The sequence below is a fragment of the Galleria mellonella genome, unplaced genomic scaffold (assembly GCF_026898425.1).
Source record: "Galleria mellonella isolate WM207_F2 unplaced genomic scaffold, CSIRO_AGI_GalMel_v1 utg63, whole genome shotgun sequence".
Lineage (NCBI taxonomy): Eukaryota > Metazoa > Arthropoda > Insecta > Lepidoptera > Pyralidae > Galleria > Galleria mellonella.
Genome location: NW_026442130.1, coordinates 10,562,295 through 10,580,212, shown reverse-complemented (window position 1 = coordinate 10,580,212; position 17,918 = coordinate 10,562,295). Strand labels below are relative to the sequence as shown.

The window sequence follows — 17,918 nt, the reverse complement described above, 5'->3', positions numbered from 1 at the left end:
GGATAAGTATATATGTATATATAGATAGGTGCATTATTCCATTCTATCTACCCTTGGAAAGCTGAGCCAGATCGCTAGTATTAAATAAGGACACCGCTAAATTTGCATACTAAAATATCGAAGTACGCTGACAAAGATTTCATCCGATATGTATGACAATGATCACAGGTAATATAATACTAGACACGGTTAATAACAGACCAGATTTCCATAGTCCTTGATTCGGAGTTGTATGAATGGCGCTTTAATATTTGTTCAATTTTTGAATTAACCTTTGAATAGGTTTATCTGACTGAAAAGGTTCTTGAACTGCTCGAAATTTCACAGAAACCAAAGTACCATAGATTAAGGATCCATCCACTTTCTAAGCAACGACCCTAAAGCAATTTTATGATACGATTTGACGATTAGTATTATATATTATTATTTTTATATATTATTCCATTTAAATAAGATTTGTTTAAAATTTATAAGATATCAGAAACATTTTATCATTATGATGAAAATTAATTTAATAGTAAACAATGAAATTTTATTAAGTTGTTCAAAGAATATTTTATAGACGGGGATAGATTCAAAGGACAGTAGAGACAACCTTTCCTTCACGGAAAGTAAGCAATTAGATGTTAATTAATTCAAATTGCAGTTGTAGTTCGCGTCGAGATCCAAGTACCTCGAAATTACAACAAATAGGTATTTTATATAAATTGTACTTTAACCATAATTATAGTGCGCTTGTTTTATTCTTTGTAAATTTAATTGTTTTTTTTTTTATTTGTAAAAATTCAAGAAAATATTGCGGCATTTAATATTAATGATCTGTTAAATGGTGATAAAGCTGGACTGCGGTTTATGTACTTAACAATATTATTCAGGGAAAGTTTGTGCGTACCTATTGTCGTCTTTCCTTTACTTTCAACTGACTTAAAAAAAAAAAAGCATTTTATGTTTATTACCTCATAACTCAGTCAGTTATAAATTGATTTGGAAAAATATTTCTTTATCTGAAAGGATATACTTTCAGATTAGTTTTATTAACAATTTATCAATAACAATTTAGTATCTAATTTAGTTTTTAAGTCAAAATACCTGACTAGTTTTATCATAATTGAAGTATTTTTTTTTATCTTAAATTATTGATTTTTATGTCATGTTTCTTGTAGGTAGGTACAAGAATTAATTCTTGCATACGTCTTCTTTACCCGCCCTCGAATATACCGCAAGAAACTGGTGATAAATTGAAGAGCAGACTAATATTATAGTAGGTAGCTTTGTCTAATCTAGTTTAATGAATTGAGGGGCGATGTCATTGAGAAATAGAAATTCTGAGTACACTCAGACGAGACGCTGAGCATGTGTTTCAAGAACGAGGCGCTTACAACATAGTTCGGGATACCACATATGAGCACTTCACTTTGATATACTAATTTAGCAACAATGTTTCTTATTAGTGTTTCATTACAGTACTTAATCTATTAACATTAAATTCCAAGTACCATAGAGTTACATGAATATAGTTTTACTCCAACTTCAGAAAGTATAAAACACCAGAGGGAGACTTTGTACAAAAGTCGATTGCTTGGGTACCTCTGTCCCATTCGTGTTTCTATCGTGAAAGCAGTTGTTTTTGCATGGATGTGTTTCAGTTTGAAGGGTGGGATATGGCGTGAATTTACATGGTACAGAGGAATAACACCTGAGTCCTCTGAAATGGCAACGCATGGGGGGTATCATGGGCGAAACAGTAGACTCTGTTATGTCCATGGTACTGCTCATGTCTATAGACGACGGTTACCACTTTCCATTAGGTGGGCCGTCAGCTTCTTTGCCATTCTAAGTTAATAAGTTTAAGTTAAGTTAATAAGTTTAAGTTTAATAATTAAGTTCTAGAATAATATCTAGTATATTTTTATATGCAGATATTAAAAATTATAATTATAGTGGAAATAACTTTTCAAGTATCGTTTATTTTAATGTTTTTTTATTTTTCTGTATGTACTGACTAAATAAATGTCTTTTTACCACCTACCGGGTTCATTTTTTATTTAATTCTTTACTTTATTGTAAATAAAGATTACATTATTATAAATTATTCTGTGCAAGATGTATGACAGGCGAACTTAACTCTGTAAGAAAAAGCGAGTGGTGGCCCCAATGAAAATCAGCGCTGCAGCACCACGCTGCAGCTTAAGCAGAGTGGAGACCATTTCAGTTGCTACCAGTGCTTTATTATTTTAACGTCTAAATGTTGTCATTCATATTGTTATGTTTTGTAGCCGAATAAATGATTTTATTGTTATTATTAAATTGAAGTAAAAAAAAACACTAATGTGTTTTTTTTAAATAAATTTTGTAATCGAAATTTATTTAAAATCGGTTGACTGATTTCGGAAATTAATATGAACAAACAAATGAAACGAGATTTCTACATAAAACAATAAGAATTATCAAACAACATCGAAAAGAAATATATTTTTAATTCAACTATATATTTTTCTGTACAATATATACATATCTTTGCATAAAAACACTAAATAATAAAACAATAAAAAAAACACTTTATTAAATTATAAATATACTCAATAACAGCTTAAGTAGTGCTTAATACATTTCGCTTTTCTAACGTCGATACCATGACGTAGGGGGGAAAGGGATTGTTAGTAATGGAGACTGAGAATCCCATTGCTAGCAATATACCCAACCAGGTCGACGTCCTCGCGGTTCTCCCTGGAAACTATCATGGTTAATTCCTGATGAATTCATTATGATGGGCTAACTGGCCTGTTTTCATTCTCATCTATCACCCTTCACTGGTGCTCCTCCAGCGTATCCCGTTAGCGCAGGCGGGGTTACCATACCATTTTCACCCATCAAAAAAAAAAGATACAGATATAATTAATGAAAGTATATTTATTCGTATTATTAAATAATATTGATAGCTCAATACGTTATTAAGTTAGCTGACAGCTTCCATTCCCCAGCGTAAACAATAAACACATACAATAAGCTCTTTGTGGGTTTAATATCATGCTTCCACAGAACACTAGTTATATAGGCACGTATATACACACGTTATATGAGTATGTAAACTGTTTATGTACTAAATTACGTATACTTGTTAAGGTTCCAGTGGTAGAAAACAAATTGTTCCATTGCTTCACATGACGTACAAATATCTAAGATTTTTAAAGACTTTCTAATTATAATTATGTATTGTTTATTAATATCTAAAATATACTAGTGCTCTAAGCCATGTGGTCCAGGCATAAAATAGGCCACTTCTTCCTTTCCCGTGGGTATCGAAGAGGCGACTAAGGAAGAGCGAGGGATGGGCAGCAGCGTCCTTATTAAAACATCCCCAAAATCTAACTGCAATTGCCAATTCGCCTGCCAAGCGTGACAACTATTGGCAAATCGCCCCAAGGGGAGGCTTATGTCCAGCAGTGGACAGTTAAAGGCTGATATGGTATGATGATGTAGTTTATATTTAACATGTACTAGTGCTCTTTATTGGGCTGATATATCCCGAGGAACTTTTGGATGCTTGTTTTTTTTTTGTTCCTTAGCACTTTTATAAAAGAAATTTATCTAATTTTGTAGTATTTATCGTGCAAAATAACATACATTGCTTAGCATAAAGAGTTTGTTCCGATTACATGAACAAAGTCGCGAATTTAACCAGTCCATACTGGAAACGTGAATTGTTTGTTAATTTATTTATAATATATAAATAAATAAATACATTCTGTTTTTAAAAATTTACCGTATTTTATAACCGTATAACGTTACCATATTTTGGTAAGCTTCGATGTGAACGTCCTAATCTTATTTGCCACTCCCAGTAGTATATAAGAACGCGAAAAATACTCTAGTACGTACCCAGGGGATTTATTACTTGTAGAATATAGTAAACCCTTGTAAAGTGACAAAGTAAATCCTAAACATCGGTAATCTTGTCATGAGACCTTACAGAAAATATTTTTCGTCATTTGGCGCGAACTATTCGGATGGGGATTACATTTTTTATTTCATTTATGGTTATAATCTCATCATATTGTTTTCTTACTGAAGATCAATAGTAATCCGTGTTCTAATGTAAAGGTATTTTTTATAGCTAATATAATAGTATCTCCACCTGTGCTAGCAGTATACACTAAGGAACACCAATGAAGGTTGATAGGGGGAAAGGGATTGTTAGTAATGGAGACTGAGAATCCCATTACTAGCAATATACCCAACCAGGTCGACCTCCTCGCGATTCCCCCTGGAAACTATCATGGTTAATTCCTGATGAATTCATCATGATGGGCTAACTGACCTGTTTTCATTCTCATCTATCACCCTTCACTGGTGCTCCGCCAACGTATCCCGTTAGCGCAGGCGGGGTTACCATACCATTTTCATCCACCAAAAAAAAAATATTAACCCCGCTTCTACTATATACATATGTGTATAGACTGGCGGTGCTACTGAGTGATGGTGAGAAGTGAAGATGAAGTTAATTAGTCCATCGAGGCGAATTCACTGGGAATTGACCGCGATGATTTCCAGAGGGGACCGCATAGAGGTCAACTAAACAGGGAACATGAGAATTAACAACCCTACTATTAAAGATCCCTTTCCCCTTTCTCCTTTTACGGCAAATTGTGCGAAAGAAGGAAAACTCGAAATAAAGTCTTATATCAATTTATCTGAAAAATGTGGTCAGTCGGTGAATAGTAGGCCAATATTTTCTTTCATATGTGCAGATTTGTTTCCAGTAGCGATATGTTAATATCTAGCTTTACTTATAATACGTTTATATATAACTAGCATTCCCCCTAGCTCCGTTTTCTTTTAGATAAAAAGCAGTTCATTACTTTACTCGCGGATAATTTAGCTTTCTGCAGGTGACAGAACTTTTAAAATAAATTGAGCATTTTCGAGTCTATTCATTACAAACAGACAATAAAATCTGTCCTCTTTGTTAGTTTAGATTTAATTTTCATTCGCTCTACTGTTGTCACTAATTAATTCCTTTATACCGTCTAAGATTAACCGAAAGATATCTCTTTAAGACATGAAATCCACCTTTGCTCGCTTTGCCTTGAAGTTTTAATTATTATTATAAATATTATACCAATATTATAAATATGAAAGCTTGTAAAGAGAATGTTTATTTGGATTCGGATTACTTATCGAGAAGATCGCTAACCAGTTGGCTGACTTAAATCCTATTGCCTTTACAAAAGCCAGCCCAATAATTTCTGCCGGGCACTTTCAAGGATCAGGCTTAATTACTTAATGTTCTTGTATCCCAATAGACGTTTTCTTTTCTCTTTTACAAGTATTAAAAATAAAATATTACCTACTTTTTCTTCGTATTCTTTATGGTAGATAGGTATTGTATTTTTTATGGACATTATTATAATACAATTTTAAGTACTTAATTGTATTTTAACAAAAGTACAAATCGTCATCGCCTAACGGCAAAAAACAGCAATTTAAATTTCAATACAAAATGAACTTTACGTTTCTTTTTAATTAGGTGCTTTATTATTTCATCGCTTTTGACGAAAGGTACAATAATAAAATCTCTACCAAAAAAACAATCAAAGCAATCAATGGCCTTGTTTATTTAAAAAGGAATCTGCTCACATCTTGTCCTGTCTATATTACTCTTCTGTTTATACTTTTGTCTTACCATCCAATAACGTATATATAATATATGTAGTTTCCATATAATGTATTATATAAATAAATGAATGAAGCTGTTGACATTTTCCTCAGATAAATATAATGGTTATGAAGATGAAGTGTCTGATTTCGAAGTTCCTGTTGCAAAACTCTAATGAGTTACGCAATAGGAACGCGCTTCAGTGCTACGTGACCAAGATAGTAAGATACGCTCTCCCGGTCACGTAACGTTATATTACTTAACAGAGATCATTATTAGGTTAACTATATCATAAAAGTACACCTAACTAGCTAGGTGCACATCAGTGATACGTTTAACCTTTGCAAAGGTCAGCTAAGAGGTAGAAATTATTCCTTCGAAAAATACAGAATGATACGTGATTAAAAAACCTTGATAATCTTAGTGCAGTGATGTATGTACATAAATCAATGCAACATTGATTTATTTATTTACTTATTTATTTATTCTTTTATATACATTATATGTATACAGAGTGGATTTACAAGTATGTCTAATGGAAGTCTCTATCAGTCAACCGTTAGACTTAACAGAGAGAACGATGTGGTTTAATTCTCAATTTCACCAATTCAAAAAACAAATTTTTGTTTTAATCTACGTGTTTTATGTTACCTAGTTGTTTGTAATCTGAACTCTTATAATAATAATTAGAGAAAATTATATTTTGGCGTTTGTTATTACATAATTGTGTCAACTCGGCAAAATTGATTACGTTTCAGGAATTCAGCTTATGTAGAAAAACACATGCATAGATTGCGAATTGAAAGTATTCTCTTAGTACTTTTAGCTATTAGAATAAAGCCGGATCATCGGATACTCCCGTGAGAGACCGAGGAGCTTAATTCTTCTTTCTCAGCGCTTTCAACTTCACTCTCCTGGGTTGAGTTATCCAATAGATTCTACAACTTAAATTTTCTTCTTTCCTGTTTATAATACTTATTACACGAATTGAAATCGAAGAGACGTTACGACAACCGTCCCTTTAGCTCGAGAGTTTTCAATTATCATGTTATGATGTCACGTGATCGTAACTTTTGCACAACGAGCGGCTCATAGTATGACCAATTCACAGATTACCCAGTGATTGGCGACTTCAATCCAGAAATGCCGCGTGTGATGGCCGAATTATTAAACGAATACAAACAAAAGAAAAATAATAATTGGTCTTGATTTTTTTTAATAATATTTATGTTATATAATTATATATAGCAATTCTAGCAATGATTGAAGTTTTGCAATATTATAAGCCTTAACGGATATCACTGGTATCTTCTGTAGTAATAGTTCAGTCTGGTATTAAATCGTAACGGCATAACATTTTGAAATCACACTTTTAGGGTTCCCTGAAACTATTGTTGTGCACGCAAAATCCATCTCTATCAGGCCTCTGCTTCGAAATAACATAAGATGCGAGCTTATTCATACATAATAATACTACAACCCAAAGCCGGAGAAAATACCAAAACCCAATAACAGGTTTATTTAAGGGGATCTTACTTGACATTATTTGCATAGAATAAAATGTGTATCTTGTTTTCAAAATCAAATATTAAAAGAAAAAAATCCAATTTCATGTTAAAAGACACGGACCAAAAGTAGACGTAACAAAGCCACAAAAAATCCTACTGTAAAATTTTGCAAGTTTATGACTCCCGTCATATTTTATACTGTCGTCATTTGGCTGAAACGAATGAAACGACACACCATTTAGACTACAACTTGAACCACAAATTCAGACATACATAGGTTGATAGATAGATACTTTTTACTGATAGTAAACTTACTATAAATACAAACAATTACAATAAAATATTACACTTAGAAATCAATTAACGATAATGCAGCATTATCGTTAAGAGCGACCTCTTCCAAACAACCTTTGGATGGAGAAGGGTAATTATAAACAGTTTGACTGGAGACATTTTACATACATGCATAATTAACCCAAAATACATTACTGTCCAATTTTGAGTTGGCGGATAAATATTTAAGATGGTTCATAGCTTGCTGATGTGTGACAAAGTCAAGATTATTTGTCAATTTTCAAAAAAAATTTAACAACACCCAAAATCTCTCATTAAAAAACCGTCTTGCACCGACACGAAGAAACTCTTAATTTAAAAGAGAGAGACAGAGAGAGAGTTAGTGTGTTAGTTACACGTTTTAGTCCCCTGTCAGATAAATTTTAACGTTTTTTATAAATATCAGGACTTTTAATTATTTTTTTTACAGTTTGTTTTAATTAACATAATTCTACTAATGTTATAAATCTGAAAGCGAGTTTGTTTGTTACTTTATAACTTAACAGCCTAACCAATCATTATGAAATTTGGTATAAACGTACTATATGGGATGTAGGGGGATATATGCTACTTATTATATTTATATATAAAAAACACCGTGTAAAAATTAGTTCATATATAATTTAGACATTGTCACATTTCGGTAAATTTTTTACTTAATCATAATAATTAAATTTAAAATAGGTAAGTACTAAAGTTATTCTGCTACGTACTATTAAAATTTTCAATTCATTTTGGCTTTATGGAAATAATATACATTTGTTTACCCAACCGCCCTTGCATGTTACAAACTTTACTATTATTATTAATACGGAACTTTTGTTACATCGGAAATTTACCAAATAACGAGTTTAGAAGTTACAATGAAATTACTTTAGTCAACGCAGAATGTACAGAACAAAACACTTGAACAAACCCAGATGTTTGCGAGAAATATTTTTAGATATAGTATACGCTAAAAGGTCATAGGTACTTTTATATACAATCTGAATAAAACTTTTACTATAAAACTTTGGTCATATATAGGTCCGCTTTATATGGCATTCTAGGCCACCAATCGAGTACTATCATTATGTAACCTTCATTTGTTTATTAATGATAGAAACAGCGTTATAGATAATATTTTTAATTAGTCTATTTTTTTTTATACAACTTTGAATGCCAAACAAGCTGACGGCCCACCTTATGGATAACCGTCGCCTATAGACATGAGCAGTGCCATGGACACAACAGAGTATACTGTCTCACTCATGATACCCCCCATGCGTTGCCATTCCTGAAGACTCAGGTGAAGATCAGGTTATTCCTCTGTACCCTATAAATACACGCCATATCCCACCCTTCAAACCGAAACACAGCCATACAAACACAACTGCTTCACGGGATACCTAAATTTTTGAGGTTTGTTAATGACCATATAAGATATGATTTTTTAACACCTTAATAATACACATAACACTGTTAATAGAGTAAATATGACACGTTTAGCTTTGAAATCTAGTAAAATAGATGCAAAAGTTTCTAACAAAGGATGAAAAGAATAAAAGGATGAACAGATTCGAATAAGATTTGGTATACGCGTAGGTTACGCCTTAAGTCAGGTACTTTATGTACTGATTTACGCGTATTAAGCTGCGGGATACAACTATATATTATTATTATTATATATTAATCTTACTACTTTTATAAACGTGAAAGTTTATGAGGATGTATGGATGAATTGTTACTCTTTCACGCTAAAATATCGAACTGATTTGAACGACATTTGGTACACCGATTGGTTATATTCTTATACATATAAGATACATTATACTAATGTACGCAGGCGAAGCCATAGAAAACAGCTAGTATTATAATTGCAAAAGTGTTTGTTTATTAGCTTTTTGCATGTTAATGGCTCAACTAATAGTAAATACATACATACATTACATTGTACTTGACATTACACATTACATATTATAATGACATAAGCTAATTTCTATCTCATTCAATTAATATATCGTGACTACATGTACGAAGTCACGAGTAAAAACTTGTATAGTATATAATGAAATAAATTAAACTTCCTATATGTGCGTTGCGCCGTCTATTTTGCCATCTCCATCTATGTCTATGTATTGAATAGCAAATAGTGAATTATTCATGATTCGACAAATAATATACTCATGACCATATCATAAAGAAGTCGCTGTGCAAATTTTTATCAACAGCGGCTTAGTAAAGTTACTACTGTTACCACCCAATTACTAACTACTATTATTACTAGTACTATTATAGTAATATTTTAACTGTAGGGGGACAACTGTTAGTAATCAAAATTAATAGACCCATTGTTAGCAATATACTATATATAACACAATAAATGTCAGGTTGACATCTACGTAGCCGCTTCAAATTTTTTTTTTTTAAAACAGGAAGCAAATAAGCGGCTCACCTGAAAGTAAGTGACTACATTTCTGGTATTGCGGGTACTAGAGTATAGTAAGTACCCGCAATACCAGAAATCAATTTGTAGTTGTTGATTACAGATGAATTCGTCACTATTGACCCACTGACCTGCTTTCATTGTCTCCTCTCATCCTATACTGTACTATATACTATATATGTTAATGTATGATGGCCCTCCAGCATATATTAACAGTATAACAATATTATCCATTAAAAACATGGCACTGCACCTTGATATATATCAAGTATATATATATATATATATATATATATATATATATATATATATATATATATATATATATATATATATATATATATATATATATATATATATATATATATATATATATATATATATATATCGCTGGTAATATAGTTTTCTATAGGTGAAAGAATTTTTAAAATGGTTTGATAGCTTTTGTTTTATCTATTACAAACAAACAATCAAATATTTCCTCTTTATAATGTTAGTATAAATAACATACTAGTCGAAAATTTGCCAAAAGTAAATACATATATATGTATTTTTTTTAATGACCTGAATCAGTAATAAATAAATATTAATATAATAAATGCTGATGGATGGGTGGTAGAGTCCCTTTGAACTTCTCTAAAAGCCTAATTGCGGTTGCCAACCTGCCTGCCAAGCGTGACAACTACTGGCAAAAGTCCCCTTATGGGAAGCTCCAATTCAGCTGTCGACGGTTAAAATAATGATAATAAATGTAAAAGATTATAACGATGGATGAATAAGTGGGCGTTTGTTACTCTTTCAAGGAAAAACTACTATATGTTTATTCCAGTAAATTAAATTTTAATATGTATATAACAAACTGTCATGAGCGCCGGCAGTAGGGTGCAAGGAGATGCATCTGTACTCCCCTGTCAGGAAAGAAAATAAATACATAACATTAAGAATTCTTTTTAAGTTACTGTTTGAATAAACATTTAAGACATCTAAGTTGCCAATAAAATTTGTTATAAGACATATATTTAAAATTTATATTGTATTAGTTAACTAGCAGTATCTCGCAGTTTCACTCGCATGAATCAATATATAAAGTATATGCTTTTTATGAATGATTTTTTAGATTAATATAACTTTTTTATTTATAAACCAATTGAAATAAAAAATATAGTAATTCTTAAGTAAAACAAGCTGCAACGCTTTAAGGAAAACCACATTCAAATCTGTGGTACCATTTCTGAGATTAGCGTGCACAAACGTACAGACAAATGTACAAACAGACAAAAATTATAAAAATCATTATTTTTATTTAATATTTTATTGTACACATTAGTTATAAAAATATGACAGAGGTAAACAAAAGTACAAAGGCGAGCTTAACTCTGATAGAGTTTTCTTCCAACAAACCCAAAGTGGAAAGGAGCATCAATGTCAGCGGATACAGCAGTGTACAATTTTTAAACAGCTAAAATTAAATTAATTACATTATATTTTATCGTACAACTACATATACATAAATATATACCTACATCTATGCATATACTTACACATACATACACATATACATACAATATATCTACCTATATAGATAAATGAATATATGTTCATAGAGATGTCATTATTTCTATGTACAGATAGCGACTAGTTACAATTTAATTATATATATTGATTGATTGATAGCATAGAGTGTAGATGCAGAAGCATTTTCCTGAAATAATTATGGCGACACCCATGCTATCAGGCATTTACAAATATAAAGGAATTAATGAAAAACAACTATGAGCGCCTCGAAGAAAGGAGAATGGAACAAGCGATCGTGAGATTAGTCACTTGTTTACAGGCATCTTAATTAACAAACTTCATAAGAACAGAGAAGTAACAGATTGTTATAAACCAGTTTGAATTGCCAAGTACAATATACATGTTTCTTTTACTATAAAATTTGTTGAATAATAACCGTTTATTATTATTTCAACGAGATACATCTGTATCTACACACTATACTATTATAATATACAAGTACATACATATACATGGTTAATTCCTAGTAAATCCATCACGATGGATCAACTAATCTGACTTCGTCCTCACTTATCATCCCTCACTGGTACCCTAACAACATGTAATGATAACGTGGTGATATCATTCCATTATCACCCCTTTTAATTTATCGCAACCACTACGATAATCGTCACAAAAATGGTTGCATGTATTATAGGGAGACTTTGTACAAAAGTCGATTGCTTGGGTACCTCTGTCCCATTCGTGTTTCAACCGTGAAGCAGTTGTATTTGCATAGCTGTGTTTCGGTTTGAAAGGTGGGATATGGCGTGAATTTACTGGGTACAGAGGAATAACACCCGAGTCCACAGGAATGGCAACGCATGGAGGGTATCATGGGCGAAACAGTATACTCTGTTATGTCCATGGTACTGCTCATGTCTATAGGCGACGGTTGCCACTTTCCATCAAGTGGCCCGTCAGCTTATTTGCCATTCTAAGTTGTATAAAAAAAACATTTTAATAAAGACAATGAGACATAATAAAAATATTTTAAATAATATTATATAATCGATAAACAGTTTTTAGATAATAGGCTTATACAATAACTTATGATTTTTTATAATTCTATATTTTTCATTGACTTCATAGTATTATTAAAATTAATTTTATTGTGTGATATTCAATAAGCGCAGTTTCTGTTTAATTTCAATTATTTGTTTGCTTTCAAGTCTTCAGTTATGTTGATATACCCGGAAAGCATTTTATATAATGCTTCCTTCTATATTCCAGGGACATCGGTTTTTCTGGGCACTCGAATTTGAAAGCACAGCCGGAAAGTTCATCGAAGTTGAACAGAAGTGGCACAAGCTGGAAATCATCCATTTAAATAAATTTTATTTTTAATTTGACGTATTCGATTACTGCATATACATTGATAAAATTTATTTATTTATATTATTTATTTATTTCCTTGTACTGAAACGGTAATATCGTACTGTGTTATTGTAATAAAACCACCCAACGAAAATCCCCACAAAAATCAAACCGGTAACGACGAGTGTGACTTAAAGACGGATAGCCCCCGGAACAACTACGCAAAGATTCCTCTCGTAGGGTAGCGGCACTCTAAAAACGATTTCATAAAATCTCGGCGAGCACAAATTGCAACATCCCCGGATTTCCTTTAAATTGTAGCCAGTTGGAATCGAAAACATTTTCTCTTCAAACTTATCCGTGAGGATTTGGTGTAAACATCAGCTGCTAGTGTTGCCATATCTTGGAATAACGAGGGACGTCTCGAATTTTATACTCGTATTACCCATTAAAGAACAAGTTTACCTGAAAACTTTTTATTAATATATATTTTTTTTATTATACATTAGTTTATACCCGCGACTTCGTCCGTGTAACCGGGATATGTTCATTCATGTAAAAAGTAGCTTATGTATAGGATATAGGCCATGTTAATCCCAATGAATGAACATCTCCATACTCCATGGGATGGTTAAGGTTCCGTTTATATCAAATTACATAGTAATTGATTAAACCGATAAAGCGCTATGAGGTATTATACAACCAAACTCACTTTCACTTTTATAATATTTGTAAGGATTGTATAGATATGTGGTTCTGCATCATTATACAATTCTCCCTGTGCTTATTATCATAATCATAAATTTTCAATAAGCGAATACATAAATTATTATATAAAAAATGAGCATTATTTATTGTAGGCATTTCGTAATCGAAAAATTAAGGATATAATCCTGTCCTATATTTGTGTACATTAATTTTGGTAACATGACTCTCGCCTCTCAAATCGCGTCATTGCTTCTATTCTGGCCCTGAGCGTTGTCACTTCTAGCAACACTTGAACACAGTGTGCTAAATTTACACTTTTTAAGTAATTCAGATTTTCACAATTTGACTATTTTTAGAGTTTCGATCTTAAATAGTGCATAGAAACCTTTATGGTGTGAATTTATAGATCTATATATCAACATTTAGATACTAATGCCATCAATATCAAATTTAAGATTGGTTAAATAATAAATCTTGATGATCAATCTTATTGTATAATAAATAAAAGGTTCACTTTCTCCCACGCACAACCACTCTTTGGAATCAACTTCCAGCAGCAATATTTCCGAACCGATACGACAACATAACCTTCAAGAAAAGAGCATATTCCTTTTTAAAAGGCCGGCAGCACACCTGCAATGCCGTTGGTGTTGTGGGTGACCATGGGCGGCGGTAGTCACTTACCATCAGGTGAGCGACATGCTTGTTTGCCCTCTGTGTTGTAAAAAAAAAATTAAATGTGCCCAAAATTTGAAAATAGTCTTACTGCTCCATTTGTATAAGTCCTTTTGCATATTTAAAATAGACTTTTTATTTATTTGTGTGCATATTTTAAATTATATCCTTACCAATCCTAATAATATTACTCAAATGCGAAAATTTGTATATATACATGGATGGAGAGATAGTAGGTATTCTTTCACGCAAAAACTACTGTACTGATTTGAATGAAATTTGGTACATGGATAGGTTATATTCTAACTTAGCACATATGGTACTTTATCGATAGCTTAATGATTATCGAATAGCTTTTTGTATTACTCTTTTCATAAGAGATGACTCAGGTTTGTTTCTTGATGTAGTGAGTAAACAATGATGATAATATTATTGTCAATAACATTTCTACTACATTAACAATTGGTAATATATAATATTCTTAATCTATATACTATAATCACAATACCTATATTGTATCTACGATATATATATATTGGTCCAATACAAAATATATTACATACATACGTATATATATAATGTTACGTTTATCTCCCATTAGGGTGCAGAAACAATAGAGTACTTATTTAAATATCGGTTATTCAACATATAATATCGGAACAGACGATGACCTTTTTCATGTCATTAATATCTAGGGGAATCCAATATACAGATATCGCAGAGATGCCGGTATTAACCATGCCTAATTGTTAATAGCGTTCTACCGTTATACGTACTAGGTACGTGCTTAAACATTACATCGTGAAATCGCAATATCCCCTTTATGTTACTGCCCTTCGGCACCAAGGAAATTGTGCTAATATTACTGTTGAATGGAATTTCTTGAGAGTAAAATAGAAGATGCTATATCCTTTGTGCCGCTCTAACAAGAGGGAAGCGGCACTGTATAAATTTTATCAAAATTTTTAAAAATATAGCGTATGATTTTAAATTTTGTGAATTAAATAAATTGTAATAATTATTTGATTCATCATCATCATCATTTCAGGCATTATCCGTCCACTGCTGGAGACAGAGAACCCCCACTAGATGGAGCGATGACCTCAAATACATTGCAGGGAGTCAGTGTATGCAGGTGGCTCAAGACTGTTTCTATGAGGGGGGCCTAACCGCTTTTACCGCTGGCTACGTTTGATTTTTGCTTTATTGTCGTATTTAAAATATTTTTACATCATGATACCGTAACTTATTATGAAATTAACTAGGAAACAAAATACATAAATATGAATAAATAAATAAAAAAAAAATAGTAGCTTAATGTAAGAAGTTAACGAACTGTTATATAATTAAGGTACTAAAATATTATTTAATTTAATAGAAAAGATTATCTCTATCAATCAAGCACAGCGTTATCGCAGTAGAGTTACTTTCGGTTTTTTTAATAGATATTAAAATTAAAAGATATTAGATATTAGAAGTGTACATAACTTATTCTTATTCTATTCCATTTTGTGCAATTTATTATACCTACTCATTTATTGTCTATATAGAAAAACTTGGTTATAATATGAGAACACTTGACTGAAAAAAATATTGTCACTTACCGATTTATTTGCTCGGTCTTATAATTCGGTTATCGACATCTGACGGCCCACACCTAACCTTATTCTGCCTGAAAAAGAAAAATATATCTTTAGTAAGACTTTTTTATATTTAATAGATTCGTAAAATAAATATAAATTCATCCGAATTATATACGTACATGAGTACAAATTATATATCAACTCTTTGATTTTTTTTATACAACTTAGAATGGCAAATAAGCTAACGGCCTACCTGATGGAAAGTGGTAACCGTCGCCTATAGATATGAGCAGTACCATGGACATAACAGAGTATACTATTTCGCCTATGATACCCTCCATGCGTTGCCATTCCTGAGGACTCGGGTTTTATTCCTCTGTACGCTGTAAATTCACGCCATATCCAGTCCTTCAAACCGAAATCGAACATAGCCATGCAAACACAACTGCTTCACGGTAGAAATACGAATGGGACAGAGGTACCCCAGCAATCGACTTTTGTACAAAGTCTCCAAGGAAACCTAAAATAACACACAAATCTATGAACCGCGCTCATGAATAGTGGCTTCTATTGAGTTCGAAACTCGTCTTACATATCTGAATTTAAAAACGTGAATATAGCTGACATTAATAATTTCAATACTATATAAAATAAGGCTATTTTTGTCTTAATATCACATCATAATTAATGCTTTAAAAATAAAAATACGTGTGAAATTCTAAAAGTAGGTGTAGTTTGGCTACTCTTTATTTAATAAATAAATAAATAAATTTATCACTAAATATATGCTTTCATTACATAAATAAATTCAACAATCGGACTCGCACTTATTAACTTAAAAATAATCTTACAATTTTGTAACTTTATGGTCAAACAAAAGATTCGAATAGATAAACTCAACAGAAAATCAGATAATCCTCTATCAACATCTGCATTAGCTAAACCATTAGTTAAACCATTTATCAATAAAATGAAGCCATCGTTAAACATACGCCCAATGGCAGCCATCTGTTCAAGACCGACGTTATATTTAACATAGTTAAAACATTCCAATAAATAAAATGTTCCGTCAAATATATTACAAAATTACCAATTAGCATTCTTTCTCTATTTTCTTTTATTTATTTTTTCTGTATTTTGGTGTTGCTGTTATAGTATAATGTTTTCTTGAAATACTTAATTAAAAATATTTTTTATTCAAATGAACTTAATTAAACTTTGACAGCAACGCTTTTGAATAGTCATGTCTTTATGAATCTACCGCCTAATTTGGAATGCAATTTCAGCTGAAGAAGAACAGGCAAGAAACTTATATATTCTTGATTTTTCTCAGCTGAAATTAAAACAAGCACCCACGCACGCACGCACGCATGCACGCACGCACACATACATACACTCACACACAAATTCTGGTTGTTTTAATCTCAAATAAATTTCTAATTATATATATTGAACTTATCCAATATCTTTGATTTTAATTAATCCATTGATTTTAAATTATTTTACAGCGAGTCATTGTGTTCCGAGCACATATTTTTAATTATTTTCTGAACGTATAACGTACCTTCTTCTTAAAAAAACATTGGTTAGGATTCAAAGAAGTTTCCAAAACGTAACGGTTCGCAAATTAAGAGTTTAATATTAGTTTAGATGTCAATATATACTATAATATATAAAAAAGCGTATCCCAAACATCAAAATTCTAATTTAATATATTTTACAATTTTGTTTTCAAGCACAAAATTAATTTCGAATTAAACATTTCACATTCTACTGCCAAGTCAAATGTGACAGACCATCAATGTCATTTTGATTGACATTGATTGTAGAAATGACGTTGGTAAATCGTTTAATAACTGTCAAATGCATGAGGCTTCTTAGTTGTGTTATTTTCGTGTAAAATTTCATATTCGCACATATGCAATATAATATTTTATCTATTTCTTTTTGCACAGTTTATAAAATTATTTAGTTACATATTTTCAGATGTTTAATTTTGTTTTTACATTTTTGTGGCTCGTAAATTAATTATTTATTAATAACCGAAAATATTTCTGTGCCTTTAAACTATACCGGAAATTGTTATTTTTTTATATTTTTCTGATAATCCATCTATTTTTATTTTATTATTTAAAATAAGTACTGTCTAATATTTGGAA

At 31.4% G+C, this 17,918-nt stretch overlaps 1 protein-coding gene across 2 annotated transcripts in view; it reads right to left on the bottom strand.

The window, feature by feature from the left end:
• LOC113521893 (receptor-type tyrosine-protein phosphatase kappa) overlaps positions 1-17,918 on the bottom strand; it is a 207,966-nt gene that overhangs the window by 175,018 nt on the left and 15,030 nt on the right. For both annotated transcript variants that reach the window (XM_026907551.3, XM_031909825.2), the window contains exon 2: positions 15,781-15,848. The gene's annotated coding sequence lies outside the window, so the exon portion shown is untranslated. The remainder of the gene's footprint in view (positions 1-15,780; positions 15,849-17,918) is intronic.